Below are 16,657 nucleotides of genomic sequence, written 5' to 3'. Positions count from 1 at the left end.
CTTCCTCCACCAAGGAACATTTTACTAGATAAGTACTTAGACGTCATTTCTCTTGGCGTCTGGTCCTTTCTCTCTCCTCTGTGATGGCCTTTACAGTTCCCCCTCTGCTTTAATCCTGCTGTCACTGATGGAAAATATAAGCTGCTGCTTATCTGAGTTAGGAAACATGGGTTTATTAGACCTCCCCTCCTGCCATTTTGCAGAGGGGGACAGGGTGAGCCTGATGACCTCCTAGCTGCCCTCTCCCTGACCTCAGCGGGGCTGCTCCCTTACAGTCATGCCCAGGGCAGCAGGTGGGTGGGAGAAAGCACAGGTTGGCACGGATCCTTGCCAGGTCTGAACCAGAACCACCACCAGCCCAGGGCTTCCCCCTCATGCAGAGAAGGATTGATACACATACACCCCGGAGGGTAAATGGATTGCATCTCTAAAAATCCCACATCCCTGCTCCCCAACCCTGCCTCCTCCCCAGGAGTCTTTTGGTGAAGAGAAGCAGGGGGACGATGAACAGATACTAGAAGACACTGTTGTTAGAGCCAACAGGAACCTGCAGGCAGGGTATCGGCTGAGAAATGTAGGCAGCATGAATTTCCCCTTCTCTTGAGTCCCACCGCATGCAGCAGGTCTCACTAGCATTACACTCCACCGTGGTTAGTCTTCTCCCCTGATCCTTATCTGTCTGCTCTCTTTAAAGGGAGGGGCCATGTCTTAAACATTCTTTTTAGGATCTAGCACAGGACAATGGTAATAGAGGTGCTCAAGAGATGTCTGATGGAGGGATGGATGGATGGATGATGGATGGATAGATGGATGGACAGATGGACGGAAAGACGGACAAATGCACAGGTGTATGAACTACTCTGCTCCCCTGTGTGGGCCCTACGAGCCCTGGCCACCGGAGAAACGATAAACAGGAGGAGAAGCATGACGCTCCCCTGTGATTTTGACAGGGGACTAAATACAGCCCAAAGCATCTTTCTTCCTCTCTCTATTTACTCTGGACAATCTGTCCCTTATCAGATGAGCTCAAGGCTGGTTGGAAATGTGCGTATTTTATTTGACAATATCTTCCTCTTCCAGTTTTGTTTTGCTACACAGACATTTGTCTGTTTTGCTGTATGTTGTGTATCAGCTAGGACTCAGACAAACTGCTCTGGCTTCCTAAACTGTTTTGTTTTCTCCATCCAGTTATCATTGATCTCATTTCCCTTCCTGCATCTCACTCATGTTCCCAAATTCCAATTGTACCCGCAGTGAGAGAAAACAATTTCACAGATACCCAGCTCTATCAAGGGCTAGAAAGGGCACCGAAGTTACAGGGCCCGAGACCCAGTCCCCAGGCACCACCAACAAGCAGCATGACCTTCCATGGATCACCTTTCCTAGCTTCACCAGCTTCTCCTTTGCAAAATCAAGTCTGTTCTTGACTGCCATGGCATCTACGTGGAATAGCTTGAAACTCTCCGGCCACCAAGCTGCACTAACACCTGTGTCATTTTTCACATTTGGTGCAGCTGGGGAAAATTTCTCATCATTTTTAGCTTTGGTTCAAGGCAATGGTCTGGTGTCTATTGGCCTAATGAAGCTCCCGCTCACTCTCCCCCCCAGGTCCCCATCCCACTCCCTGATCCACCCTTACCCAGGGTGGCTTCCTGGGCAAACAGCCTATGCAGGAGCCCAGAGCCCTATAGACAAAAGGCCCCATGCTTGGTTATGTTCAGCTGTCACCATGTTGCAATTCTTAATTTTTGAACAAGGGGTCTGCCTCTTCACTTTGCACTGAGGCTCGCAAACAGTGTGGCCAGTCGTACAAACCCAATCCCCCAAAGCAATATAGAAGGAAAAGCATCAGAAGAAGAGAACAATGGAGCAGCTTTGCCAGCCACTGATGGAGGAGCGAAGGGCTCCCCACATGGCAGAGCCTGGCCATGGAATGCCCTTCACTGTAAATATTTAACCAAAGACGAGACAAGGTGGGAGAACACAAAACTTGCCACAGGTTCCACCCCTATCAACCTTCCCCATCGTGGGTGGATTGGGGGCCTGACTCATGTGCAAGGTGTGGCTCACCATTCCTGTAAGCACACGGGGCTCCTCCCTGCTCATGGAGCTCAGGAGGAAGTGTGGGTTGCCCTGGAGTGAATGTGGAAACCATCCAGTCACCACCTGACATCACAGAGCTAGACAGGGTTTCAGAACAGACCTCAGGCAGCCATCACAGGCCAACCTTTATCAGGGAAACAATCTGCTCCAGGTTCGAGAACAGACTGACCCACATTCACACTGGGAGTCAGTTTCCCATGCTGCTCTCAGCATTAATTCCCTTCTGACTTCTCTTTTCTATCTGTTTGGAATCCATAGGGGCAGGACATACTCCTCTGGCATACGGGGAACATAGTCCCACACCCGGGGCAGGGGCCAGCAGATTCTGACGCTCAACGTCAGAATTTATTTGACCTCTATAAGGTCAAATGAAATCGAGGATGAGGCTGATATTTGAAAACTGCAGTATAATGAAATTATTACCACTGGCTCTTCTCTCCTACCTGAAGTTCTTCTAATAGCCCGAGACAGTTAACATGTCTCAGTAGAGACGAAATCAAAGGAGGCGGGCAAAACTTGACAAAACTGCAACGTGTAAATAAAGAGCCCATCATAAACAACATGCAAGTAAGACAAGCGTTTGAAACACGGAGACTCCAGCACCCAAGGGCGCCTGGGTGGCTCAGTTGTTAAGTGTCTGCCTTCGCCTCAGGTCACGCTCTCAGGGTCCTGGGGTCAAGTCCCACCTCAGGCTCCCTGCTCAGTGGGGAGTCTGCTTCTCCCTCCGCCCTTCACCCGGTGTATGCTCTCTCTTGCTCACTCGCTCTCTCAAATAAATAAATAAAGCATAAAAAAAGAAGAAGAAACGCAGAGACGCCAAGGGAAGCCTGGAGGGGGGAGGCACTGGTTAGGATGAAAGGAATGACACGCCTGTGTGTGTATGGAGAGTCACTTCTGAGTGCTAGTTCACTAACGTTCTGGATGGACTTGAGCAAGCATACACTTGGGAAAGTTTCCCTCTCTGGTCTTGGGCTTCCTGGTCAACAACATGAAGAGGGTTGGACACGCTCAGAGTGAAGGCCCTTCCAGGGCTGGCCTTCTGTGCTTCTAAGAGCCAAACTGCTATCATCTTCATTTCAGCGTCATGACTTAGGAACTGATTTTCAGAGTAAGATTATACTTTAGAACCTAAGTTGGCATGACAAAATAATGAAAGCAACAAAATAACGCAGTTCCAAAAGTTGAGTGCTGACCGCAGGAGGGGACCCAGAGAGGAAGCTGCTAGAGAATTCTGATGCCAAGGTTACAACTCAGGTGATGGAGACACATCAGGGTGGGGATATCCCTGGGATCCACAGAGGTGCCCTGGAGCCATGGGACCTTCACTCCCCAGTGACGTGATTTAGACTGAGCCCTGCCCCCCAAGCACAGTTACTGGAACAGTCACCCTGCTCTGACGGGATGTGCGGAGAATGAGGGGGATGGTGGCCTGGAGACCAAGGCTATATTATTGAAGGTCTTAAATTCTAGGCCGGGAAGTTTATACTTTATTTTCATCATTCTTATGTGTTGGGGACTCTGTTGAGTGATTCTGTCTTGACATTTGATGAGTTCCTGTGGGCTGTGGCCAGAATGCAAACAGACAGCCTCAGATGTTGCCCAGATCACATGGGGAAGGGGAGGGAGTGTTCCTCCTGCCTGTCTTAGTCCCTGCCCCAGCCACACTCCTGCAACATAAGGAATTTTGCACACAGCGAATGCTCTGTAACCATCTGAACCAAAGCTGGACCCACAGTTTGGGCTTCATGACTCCAGTCTCAGCCTGGACCTTTAGGCCACGGTGTCCTTTAGTGCAAGGCCCAGGAAGGACAACCCCAAAGACAGCCTTTGATGTGCAGGCAGTTCCGGGACCACCTGCCTGAGAATCTCCTGTAAAAAGTGCATATTCTCAGGCCTTATGCTTGATTTGCTGGATTAGAACCCCTAGGGGTGGGCCCAGGAATCTCCACGTTAAGAAGTCCTGCTGGGTAGCTGGTGTGCGCCTCCTAAGAGTTTGAGAACTAGAGCCCTGCACTTTCTCAGTCTCCTGACGAGAGCTCCAACATGGAGCAGGCTGCACAAAAACGCAGGGCAGGAGCTCGTGAGATGAATCAGTCTCCGCCTCCCAAAAGCAGTGGCGGAACCTGTGTGGTCGCAACACTGGGTGGTAGGGCAGGTGGAGCGTGTGATCAAGTCAGAAGACGGGTTATTGTGCCAAAGTGACCCACAAGTCTTTCATCGCTACCTTGCTCCTGATTTTCAGACACGAGAGTTCCTGGGTGAACACTGAGTTTCAATAGTCTCTGTCCCAAATTCTGGGATGGATCCCTGGACCCTCACTGACTTATTAGACAAAAGACATAACAACAATATGCCAAGGGAGAAGGGGGGGAAAAAGATGCCAAGGGACGGGGGTCACAACAAGTTGCGTTATGCCAGGCCCACAGAAAAGAGAGCAGGAAGAGTTTTGTGAAGAGAAGGAGTTCCCCGAAGGGCATCCACGCTTCCAGGAAGACTCTCTGCCACGTGAAGGGTGTGGGGCCAGTGAGGACAAGCTCCCGCTCCCTAGAGTTTTCTTCAAGCACGTTTGGGACCCCAGGTGACGTGGGAACTGCAGAGGGAACAACATGCCATATCTGTTTTCAGAGGGTGTCAACACCCTCCTTCCCACACCTGCTGTTCCCAAATATCACAACCTGATTTTTTTCTCCAACCTCCTGTCTTGATAATGATTAAATATTCATGGATTGCTGGGATGCCAGCATACTTTGTGAAATTTCAGATACGTTTTTTTAAATGGAAGCTTTTTTTTTTTCAGATTATCCCACTTTTGAAGAGAGGTAAAAGGAATGACAAATGCCAGTGACTCAAAATGTAGAAACTGAACAGAAAGCTAGTAATATCCTAAGTTTTCACAGTGTCATTTCCGGCCAAAATGATCCCACTCTAAGAAGGACAGAGCACAGAATTTCAAAAACAGAGATGTTGAAGAGCAATTGTTCATATTACAAAAGAATTTTTCATTTTAGCACGGGGTCCGTTTAAACAGCAAAGTCCTGGGTTCTGTGGAAAATATAAGCACATGTACATATGTATTATTTATTATGCAAAAAGAAATTGACCTTATTTGAAAAAATATGTGTATTTTTAGAATCACAGACTATTGGCTAAAAGTTAACAGTCTCATCTTACCCAGTAGTTTCCAGAATGAGATTCAGGGGACCCTAGAAGTCCCACTAAGGTGCCTCGGAGGCTACCAGGAGGGACAGGCTGATCCCTGGGGGAGAGCAAGCAGGTGCCATCCCAATTCAACCAGAGCAACTCCCCTGCTCCCTGGGTATCCATTAGAGGTCCCTGTGACTTGCAGTTTTTAAGAAGTTGTGGGGGAGGCCCCAGTGATACCCATAAAAACCTAATTCCTTAAGTTGACATTTTGGGAAACCAGGACCCAGTGAGGAATGACTGTCCTGAAGTCTTACATTAGGATTTAGTGGCAGAGCCTTATTTTCCCTTTCACTCTACTTTGTTACCCCACAGAAATCTTCAGAATTTATTAAAGTCACTTGTTTAGCTCGTAGAGACACTATGGCTTAAGCCTCATCCTAGTAATTCGTTAAAACAACCAGAACAATGGGTTATGAAGTTATCATAAACTGAAGGTAAAATACAAACTTTTTGCTTCCTGAGCAAGTCTGACATTCTTAAAGGTCTCCAGATTAGCTGAATAATGTCGGTGTGGATCACAGCTCTGTCTTGAATCATAACACAGATAACTTGGGCTAGCACATTCCCAAATTTTACTTAAAATACCAACTAAAGCAAGGTGTCATCAAGTTGAATCAATGCCTCAGTGAAATTAGTCATTCAGAGGAAAAAAACTAAGAACGCTATGTTGGATCAGCTTGTGCCCTATACTTATTTATTTCTAGTGATTTAACAAATACCTATGGAGTATTTAACTATGTGCCAGAAAGGGCTGTAAGGGCCTTGTGAATATCAATCATGTGTCCCCCACAACAGCCATGTGGGGAAGGTCCTATACATCACTGCCATCTCCCAGGTAAGGAGACTGAGCAAGAATCACTAACTTGGCCACTATCACATCGCTGCTCACTGTGACAAGTACAAAAGATGCTCTCCTAGGTAACAGTCAACATAAAGTGTACTGTATCACCATCAGGATTATTTCACCAACCCCCTTGAAGTTACTCCAAGACCTCCTAAGAGCAGAACCAGGTAGAATCTGCACAATTAGTTTCTTTAAAAAAAAAAAAAAAGATTTATTTATTTTAGAGAGAAAGAGAAAATAAGGGAGTGAAGGGAGGGGCAGAAGCAGAGAACTTCAAGTAGACTCCCTGCTGAGCGCAAAGCCGGATATAGGGCTCAATCTCAGGACCCATGAGATCATGACCTGAGCTGAAACCAAGAGCCCAACGCTCAACCAGCTGAGCCACCCACATGCCCCTGCACCATTAGTTTCATTATTAACAATCAGCTGATAATATTATCTCATATTAGTGCCTTGTATTCTGCCAACACTGTACTAAGGCTTTATGTACATGACAATTCTATTAGGGAAAGATGGTCATTAGACCTATTTTGCATATAAGGAAAGAGACTCAGAGAAGTTAAGGAATATGCAGAAAGTCATACCCTTAGAGGATGAAGCTGGAGTTCAGCATCAGATTCATCTAACTACATTATATGTGTTCTAGCAGAGGTCTTCAACAGACTCCTGCAGATTTGTTTGTTTTATCCACAGTGTTTTTATAATTTTTGCAACAAGATGCTAAACTCTAATAACTGAGAGACTTCAATGAAACAATCTAGAACTAATCATGTCATGAACCCCCGAAACTTATCAGAAACTTTCAAGAGTTTGCAGAGCCCAGTCAAGAATCACTAAATTACAGTGTAATTGCTGTAACCTACAAAAATATTTTCTGCTGCAAATTATCACTGCATAGCCTAAAAACTGAGATTACAACTGGTAATTTTATTAACATTGAATTAAAAACAAAATGTAAACTTATATAGCTTAATGCTTTCAAGGTTCATCCACATTGTAGCTTGTATCATACTTCATTTCTTTTTGCGGCTAAATAATATTCCATTGTCTGGCTACCCCACATTTTGTTTATCCATTCAGGCATTTGTGTTTGCCAGGAGCCAGGAGGAGCAGGGAATGGAGAGTGACAGCTTAATAGTTAGGGTTTCCTTTTGGGGTGATGAAAAGTTCTGGAACTAAATAGTGGTGATGATTGCACAACATATGGGTGTACTTAATAGTTAGAACAGTAATTTTATGTTATGGGTATTTTACCACAATAAAGAAAAAATGCTTTAATAGTTCACAGACCTTCCAAGAAGCCTTGACTTCAAAGAAACAGTAAACTCATTTGGAGTCTTTGATAGCCTTCTGTGTACTCTGATCTCCTCTAAAAGAGAAACCAGCATCACTGATAGGCGCTTTGAGATCCTACCATGAAATCTGAAGTCATCTCTCCAAATTTCCCAACTTGTATGTTATGTTTATCGCAGCCTAGACTCATCTATTTTCAAATGATTTCTGAGGCTTTCCCACCTAGAGCCATTTGCAAGCCCCACTTCTGATACAACTTACTCTATCTGCCTTGTCATATTACTTACCCTCTTACTCAAAAAAGCTCTCAGTGTTTTCTCATTGCAAATCAAACTGAGTACAAAATTATTGTCCTGTCATTAAAAACTCTTAACAATAATGCCTCACCCTTATTCCCCATTATTTCCCTTCACAGATCATATACTCCAGCCAAACTAAACTGTCACCATTTCCCCAAATATGTCTCAGATGTTCCCTCTGCCCGGAGGCCCTCCCCATCCCCTCTGGCCACAAGGAGTCTTCACAGCAACCACGACCATTTCAAACTCACCTCTTCCGTGGAGCTTGCACAAGATCATGCTGTTCCTTCCACCGTTCAGATGCCATCCGCCTTGACTTTGACCCTCTTCCACAGCATGTACCCTATCTGTTTCATGGCATGATTTCTAGACTGTGCCCTTCCCCGACTGATCTGTGAACTCCTTAAGAGCAAGAACCATCCCATTAACTGCTCTAAATCCATCATCCCTGTGTTATAACAGGGTCTCAGTTAAAATTTATCTCATGGAATGGAATGGTATAAAATGGAATGAATAAAGCAAAATACATACATACATACATACATACATACATACATGCATACATACATACCCAGGCATAAGCACTGCATTTACACTGACCGCCAGGCTTCTCCTGAGCCTGGACAATGGGATACTTTGCACAGTCTTGGCACCTGACAAAAAAGTAGTTGGTGAGGGGAGGCAGGCAGATGTGGATAAGAAGAACACAAAGCAGAATTTACTATTTTTAAGCTAGGGGGGCCAGGACTCTGTTAGGTACTTAGTATATTTGTGTCATTTGGTTCTCACACTATCCCTTCGTTTGATGGCTGGAGAAACTGAGGACAAATAAGAGTGAGTAATTTGGGGCACCTGGGTGGCTCAGTCGGTTAAGCATCTGACTCTTGATTTTGACTCACATCATGATTTCAGGGTCATGGGATGGAGCCTCACATGGGCCCTGCACTCAGTGGGGAGTCTACCTCTCTCTGTCCCTCCCCCTGCTCTCTCCCTCTCTCAAATAAATAAATAAATCTTAAAAAAAAGAGAGAAAGAGAGAGAGAGACTAACTTGCTGAAGTTGCCATGAGCGGTCTGGTCTACAGCCTGTGCTATACAGCAAACTACTTCTCTTAACAAAAGAAAAGTGAGAGATGCCAGGCCTATCCTCTCTCACCCTAGCCCCAAGGAGGATCTTATACCAGATTACTTCAGTTTATATGTAATAAAAAGCAATAACAATAAAAGCCAATACCTCTTAAGTGTCTATCGTGTACAAATTAGTAGGTACTTTTAACACATTGTCCCAAATTCTCCAACCATCCCATGAAGGGGATGTTATAAATCGGTGATGCGTCCAAAGTCAGGCCACAGTGCAAAGCCAAACATCCAACCGAGATCTTTATAAGACAACCTCAGTTATGCTTCATTGCCTCTTCTCCACAGATTCTAGCTATAAGTATTCTATTAAAAGGAGTCTCAACCAAAACCAAAGACAAAACAAAACACCACCATGGAAGGAGTTGCTATCTTGAATATGAAGAACACAATAAGAATTTTCCATTCGGTGGTTGAGATCTTTATCCCTGAGAGAGGAATACCCATGGAAACAGGTCTAACAGGTGAAGAGGGCGGGGCAGCACCAGCATCTCACCACTTCCTCTGAGCTTTTATCTTTCCCAAGAGTTGTTTTATTTTGATTCCTGTTGCCACCACCAAGGGAAGTCCCCATCTCCCAGGGCTGGGGAGGGGGAGAAGATGAGAGAGGTACTTTCCCTTTTTTCTTCGCAGCTTAAGGTAAACATAATCTTTCTTCTTGTTTTCCTTAACACAACTGAGACAGGCTGACATATTCAACATGAAATTTACCAAACACTGAGAAAAACTCGAATGGAAATAAAGAAAATAAGAAGAGCACAAAATAGATGACTGATTCCAAGACTTCTAACTAGAGAGGAGAGTTACTGAGCACCAAATTCTATCACATTCCCCTAGCCAAAGATTACCTTGGGTGGGCTCATCCTTCCACCAAGAAGAAGAAATCACCCAGTGAAATCCCCAGAGTCAACTCGCAGACTGCCTTGGGTTCTTCCACTAATTCTGGTTTCTTTTCATAAAATTCAGCTCATAGATCAATTGCCAAAAGATACTGACATCTGTGAATCTTAATGAGCACGGCAGCCCACCTCAGCTCAGGCTAACAATTCTGCCCATCTCCTCCTCAGCATTCAGTTGACCTCTGCACCCATCCACCCACACATCCACCCTAGAGGCATTCCTTTGGAATTTGAATTTTAGGATTTATTATGACATTAAACAGTGAGAGGCAATCTCCAAGAAAGCCACCCCCACACTCTCTTCCAATGCTCACCAAGACTGATGACAGTGGATCTTTGTGGCTCATGAACCCCACGAAAACACTCCATCAAAGCATCACCTACCACAACAGAGTTTACCCCAGGGCCGTGGGTATGAATCTGCAGTACCTGAGAAAAAAAAGTGTCCTATCTCTCATTTCTCATCCCATATTGCACTCCTAGGACCAAGAACAACATACAAGATAATTAAACTACACCAGCCACTGAATCAGATCCTTCTTGTCGGAGACCCACGGATGATTTCAGATTGCTGGTAATAACAATAAGAACACATAAATAGCAACATCGACGTGAACAAACACCGCTTGCCTTATATTCCTGCAGTGCTCTCAATTTTATGAGAGTTTCCCATCTCTCATCTCTACTGGGCCTCCCATCAGTTCTAAGAAATCCCCAGGACAGGGGGCATAGCTCCGCCCTTCCCTCTTCCCAGCCTACTCCTCCAGAATCGCCTCTCACTTTTTCCTCTGTGTCACCTTGACACACCATTGCTTGTTTATGCTTCTTTCCTTTTGTCTGTCCTGTTCCCTCGGCCTGAAACACCACCTCCCCCTCTTCCTGCACTCGAAGGAATATGCCATCCTCCTGAGACTCATTCCTTGGGAAACCTTTGGTCATTCTCAGAGTTGGGTCTACCCTTATCTCTTCCTTGAAAAGACTGGAAAGAAACTTTGTTACCTTTTTTTTAAAGTACATTGCTCAGATTAATTACCATTTTGAATGTTTTTTAAAGAGTATACCATGATTTCGCATTGAAATGAAAAGTTGTGAGCACAGACTGGCACAGACCCAGGGTGGCAGGGTGTAAATGTGGTGTGAGAGGAGTGCATTTTTATCATTATAGGGATAACTGCCAGCTCCTCAGAAGAAAATCCTGGAGACAATAAACTTTATTATCTTAACAGCTCTCACAATCATTCTTTTTAAGGAGAAAATTGCCTTTGTCTAGGACAAAAAAAGAAAAAATACCTTGATAAGTTCTTGGGATAGAAAATGTGCTTTGGAAGGCAGCCTCAGAGAAGCGGGCAAACATCTATGGTGACAATAACTTGGTTTCATTCCTCAGAAGAGGGAGTGTAAAAGGAAGACAACAGAGATATAAAGTGGAGGGAAGAGAACCATCAAGATGGAGACAAACCGAACAAAACGGGACGAGGTCCACGAAACCCCATGTCTCCCAGAAAGGGATTGCCTGCTCTTCCCCTTTGAGAGTAGTAAAGGGCCCTAGATCCACTCAGGCCCTCAGAGCCTCAGTTCTCCCAGCTCAACAAGGGGAATAATCATGAAACCTAGTTCATGGGGCTGTTTTAGAAAATGAGTAATAAAAATGAGTGGGAGAACATTCTGCAAACCATGACGACGGTGACTACTTCCTATAGAAGATGGTTTGAAGGACCCTCCAACATGGAGAGCGAGACTATGGTGTTGATATTCAGTATCTTTTTTGATTATAAATTGTTTGGCTAGAATTTTTGTTTTATAAATGTGGCCCCTGAGAACCAAAAGCACGATGCAACACTCAATAAAGTCGCACAGTAAATAGATAATATCCCTTTGATCCACTTGCTTATATAATCAAGACTTTATTAGCCTATATAACATGCATTGCACAATACATGGCAACTGTCATTCAGTCTTTATTGCTATTAGACAGGCCAGGTTCCCTACAGCCAGAATGGAGAGAAATGGCAGAACTTACGAGGACTCCTATCACAGAAACTGCATGTTCCAATTCAGCAAACTGGCCCAGGGAGGAAGATGGGGAGCGCGTTCACATGGCAGATCTGCCCATCCTCCTGGGATGCAGCAGTATGCTGGTGTTTTGTTTTGTGCTTTATTTTCATGGAAACTTCCTCCCAAAGGGTGAAAGATGCCTGCCACTCTCCTTTAACAGACTACTCACTTCCTTCTTTGCTTTTTCTGTTCCTCCTCGTCTTTTGCCAAAAGCATCATTAGGCAAACCGGAACAGAAGGTGGCCGGAACCTGGCCTGTGTGTCCGCCTTGCAGAGCTCCAAGCCAGAAGGAGGTGCCCCTCACTGAGTTCCTGGCATTTGATGTTCAGTTTGGAAAGGAAGCATGGCCATCTGCCTTGGACTCTATCAAATGGAGTCTGTCCTCGCTGCTAAGTCCCATGGACATGCGAATCGTGGACCAGTTGGAATAGAAGCAAGTTCTCCAGTGCAGCCTGGGCAGTGACAGCTCTAGGGTCAGAATAATCCCCAACAGGACGGCAGGGAAGAGAAGAGAGAAATAGGTCAGTGCCTGCTCTTCAGGACCCAAGACAGAAGGGTGGGTGCTGAGACCCTGGCTGGCTAAACACTTGCTCAAGCATCCCTCCAAGACACACACCTGAGATCGGTGAGAACCAGAGAACCAGGTTCAAGGAGGCTCATGGGGAACACTGGCTCCCGCACCACCTGCAGTTTACAGATGAAGAAACTGAGGCTCACAGCAGCTGCTGAGCAGAGCCAGAGTATCCCATCTCCTTGACGGAGAGCTCCTCTCCTACACGAACATGACACGCGTCACTGGCTGAGATTAGCCAGGTGTGGTGAGGACAGAAGCTGCAGTGGTTGTTAAGTGACGGTCTCAGTGATGCTCAGTATAAGGAATCTGTCCCACAGCCTGAGAACCCCATCAGTAGACCATCAACAGTCCTCCAAATAATACAGTTTACGTCAAAACAACTTTTATTTCTTGAGTGTTTTCTCAGCTGTGCCTTAAAATAAAATGTATGTGTCTAATCTCATCCGGCTCTGTGCTGCCTCTGCCATCAGAGAGGTGGGAGGGAGGGCTGAGGGGGAGGCTGAAGAGAGTGGGGGACTCTGAGGGGTAAACCAAGGGAAGGGCGGTGGTGGCTCAGCTGAGCCAGATGCACCTCCTGTGTGCACCTTCCTGGCTCAGCCTCTTGTCCGCATAGGAGCGGAAAGGCCACGGCCACACGGCCCCTCAGCGTCACCCTAGGCAGGTCATCCCCGTCACACTACAGGACACGCCGTCCTGCCAGTGGTTCCACCATAAATTCTCCCTGCTTCTCTTTCGCATGCACTTGGCATCCAGGCCATCGGTAAACATTGTTGGCTCCAACCCCATAATCCCGCCTGTATTTGTTTCTAATTGCTGCTCTTAGTGAATTGCCACAAATGAAGTAGATTAAATGTCACTTATTTATTTTTTTAATATGATCGTTCTGGAGGTCAGGAGTCTGGCAGGTTGCATTTCTTCTGGAGGCTCTGGGAGAGAACCTATTCCTTGACTTTTCCAGAAACCAGCTACATTCCTTGACTCATGGCCCCTTATCCTATGTGACGTAAAAGCCAGCAGCATCGCCTCTTCTCTTCTCTCTCTGCTTCTCCCATCACTACGTGTCTTCTAACACCACTGCATCCCTTTTAGAAGGACCTCTGGACCCCACTGGGCTCACGTGAATAACCCAGAATAATCTCCCCATCTCAAGATCTTTAATTTAACCATGTCTGCAAAGTCCCGTTGGCTAGAAGGTTCCAGGTATTAGGATGGGGACATGTTTGGGGGCCTTTTTCAGCCTACCACACACCCAAATTCTGATTATTTTCCCAGGACCTTTCCCAGCTATGACCCTCACCCCAGCCTCCACAAGCCCTCACCTGGGTTAACTGAAGCAACCTCCTGACCAGTTCTCCTGCTTCTGCCATCCCTCTACCAACACCACGTCCCCCAACACCTGGTCTTCAAGACAGAGCAGTCAGAGCGGTTTATTAGAAATGTAGGTCAGATCCTGTCCATCCTCTGCTCAGATGTCTTTCGGCCTCCAAAGCTCCCCATGATCCAGCCCCAGCACCGCCAGCCCTTCCCTCCTCTGGATGCTCTTTCTCTTGCTCTGGCCCTAATACACCAGCCTCCAAAAGGGTCCTTGGGCATGCCCGGTATACCGGTGCCTCAAAGCACCTAGCGCATGCTGTCCCCCCTGCCTGGGACACCCTTCTCCAGAGGCTCACGTGGCTCATTCCCTCATCTCCTTCAGGTCTTTGATCAAATATCACTGTCTTAGCAAGACCTACCTTGTCTGCCCACTTCAAAATGACAACATCTCCATAATACAACAGCCCTCCCACTCACTCTCCTTCCCAGATTTATTTTTCTTTCTAGTATCTACCCCCATCTGATATGCTACATGTTTTACTGATCGGTTACTTTCTGTCTCATCCCCTCCCCGCTGTAGAAACGTACATTGTGTGAAGCCACGTGTTTTTACTTATTTTGCTCACAGCCTCAGCACCTGGCACAGGGCACATAGTAGGCTCTCAACAGCTGTTTGATGAATCAATGAATTGGTGAATGAAGTTACCTCTCTGAGACTGTTTTCATAACGATGAAATGGGAGTAACAATATTCACTTTGCAAGCTTTTCAAAAGGTGTTCTGGACATCCCTCAGGTTTTCCTGGGCAGCATCCAGGCTTTTCTCCTACTTCTAAAGAATATCCCATGCTGTGAGTTGTTGATACGATGCAGTACATTCCTCCCATCCAAGGAAAAGTTTTCCTCCCCTTCTCTGCACTTCCTGGCATGCAGAAAATGGACATGTGATCTCGATTTAGTATCCTTTGTTTTATTTCTCTCCTCTAGAGTAATCTAAGATACACCTGTTACCACTTTCATACAATAGCTGTTGACCCTTCATGGGGGCTTGGGCTTGAACTGCACGGGTCCACTTATAAGTGGTTTTTTTTCAATAAATGCAGTATAATTCTGTAAATGTATTTTCTCTTCCTTAGGCTTGTCTTAACATGTTCTTCTCTCTAGCTTACTTTACTGTAAGAATACATATATAACATATATAATACATGTACAAAATACGTGTCAGTTGACTGCTTATGTTATCAGTAAGGCTTCTGGCCAACAGTAGGCTATTAGCAGTTTAACACTTGGGTTGTCAAAAGTTATACATGGATTTTCAACTGTGCAGGGGTCAGCATCCTTAACCTCCACCTTGTTCAAGGGTCAACTGTGGTAAAAAGCAGCACTCCTACTCCTTCTTAGGTTTTCCCTTTACCAAACAAACAGTTGGGGGAGCAGACATGATTGTTCTTCTGTCACACATCACTTTGTAGAGGAAACTGCACAGGTATAGACTTCACTGGATGCCGGGCTTTCCTCCAGCTTAGGAGTAGCTATATTCATTGGCTACGGTATGACTTGAAGGAGGGCTGTGGTATTTAACCACAGCAATTGGAATACGTCTCTCCAGATGTTACAATAGGGAGGAAATGGTGCAGCCTGGCAGCAGGAAGAGAGAAGATTCTAAGAGAAGCAGAGACTGGCAGGGTTGCTGAGTTGCACTGAGGGCGAAGCACAGACTGAGGCTCGTGTTGTCTGACTTCCATGGTCCCTCGAACAGATCCAGGGACACCGGTTGGATCCACATCACATTCCCATTCGAGGCTCGGTGAGGTTTGACGGTTAAGTCAGAGAGGCCTGTATTCTTAAAATAAGCCCTCCGTGACTCAATTTAACTTGAGTTTCCCTCTCTCACATCCAAGATTGCTTAACATCCTGCAAACTAAGAACTAGGTAATATCCCATTCCTAAGCCCTCTGCAATGCCATTGTTTTAGCTCTGTTCAGGGTCAAATTTGTCTCTGCGGGATACATCTCCAAAGTACTTAGATTTGAAGTCAGAAGACTGTTGCTGGGACATCAGCTCTACCTCCCAACTCAGATCCACTCTTTCTATACCAGTGAGTTCCTAACAACAGTGTGCCTGAAACCACAAAACCCACTTGCTTTTCTGAACGTCTGCGCTTATGGAACCACGCAAGGACAAGTAGTGCAAAGAGACTCACTTTGGAGGCAGGCTTACCATTTTAATTGTTTGTACAGATCTCTGCACCGACCTCTTTAGAAGAGAATGGGAGCCAACACTGGACTTCTACTAATTGAAAATTACTCAGCAATTTAAATCAAAAGATTGGGGCTTTTTTGGTACCAGAGACAAAACCAAAGAAATCCAAGGCACTGCCAGAGATGGAAGGTCCTGGGGAGTCAGTTCCCTTATTTCACAGGTGGAAAAACTGAGGCCTGGAGAAGAGTGACTTGCTCAGGGTCACATATGTAGGACCTGGGAATGTCAGGGCTACATTACAGATGCCATAACATCCAGCCCTGACTCTCTCTATTAATACCCACTCATCCCTGCCCTCAGGGAGCTAAGGAGCTGGCTAAACAACTCCAGACATACATGGGTAGCACTGCATTCTCTCCACCACTTTGTTGATTTTCATTCAAAATGACTCCAAGAAAAAAATGTGACCACCTGGTATTAGGGACACTTTACTGGGGTCCCAAATATCTTCAGTATCCAGATGGGTCCTTGTAAATACATCGAAAATCAATTGAAAAAAAAAGTTATTGATTCTGTACTCTAAGCCAGGTCCCAAGCCAAGCACAGAAGGTTTCTTTTAAGGAGGTCATGCTTTAATGAAGGGAGACAAGCAGAGAAACCAACAGTTACAACTGAATGAGGTAAGTGAATAGGAGATGGCCACACAGTGTCTAAAAAGCAAAGATGCTCCTGCCTT

General features: G+C 45.7%; 1 protein-coding gene across 2 annotated transcripts in view; it reads right to left on the bottom strand.

Moving 5' to 3' along the window:
- The window catches only part of TPRG1 (tumor protein p63 regulated 1), a 207,885-nt gene that overhangs the window by 138,806 nt on the left and 52,422 nt on the right, over window positions 1-16,657 (bottom strand). The window lies entirely within an intron of this gene.

Source organism: Zalophus californianus, chromosome 1, assembly GCF_009762305.2.
Source record: "Zalophus californianus isolate mZalCal1 chromosome 1, mZalCal1.pri.v2, whole genome shotgun sequence".
In the NCBI taxonomy this organism is placed as follows: Eukaryota; Metazoa; Chordata; class Mammalia; order Carnivora; family Otariidae; genus Zalophus; species Zalophus californianus.
The sequence above is the reverse complement of the archived record's forward strand: the minus strand, read 5'-3'. Positions and strand labels throughout refer to the sequence as shown.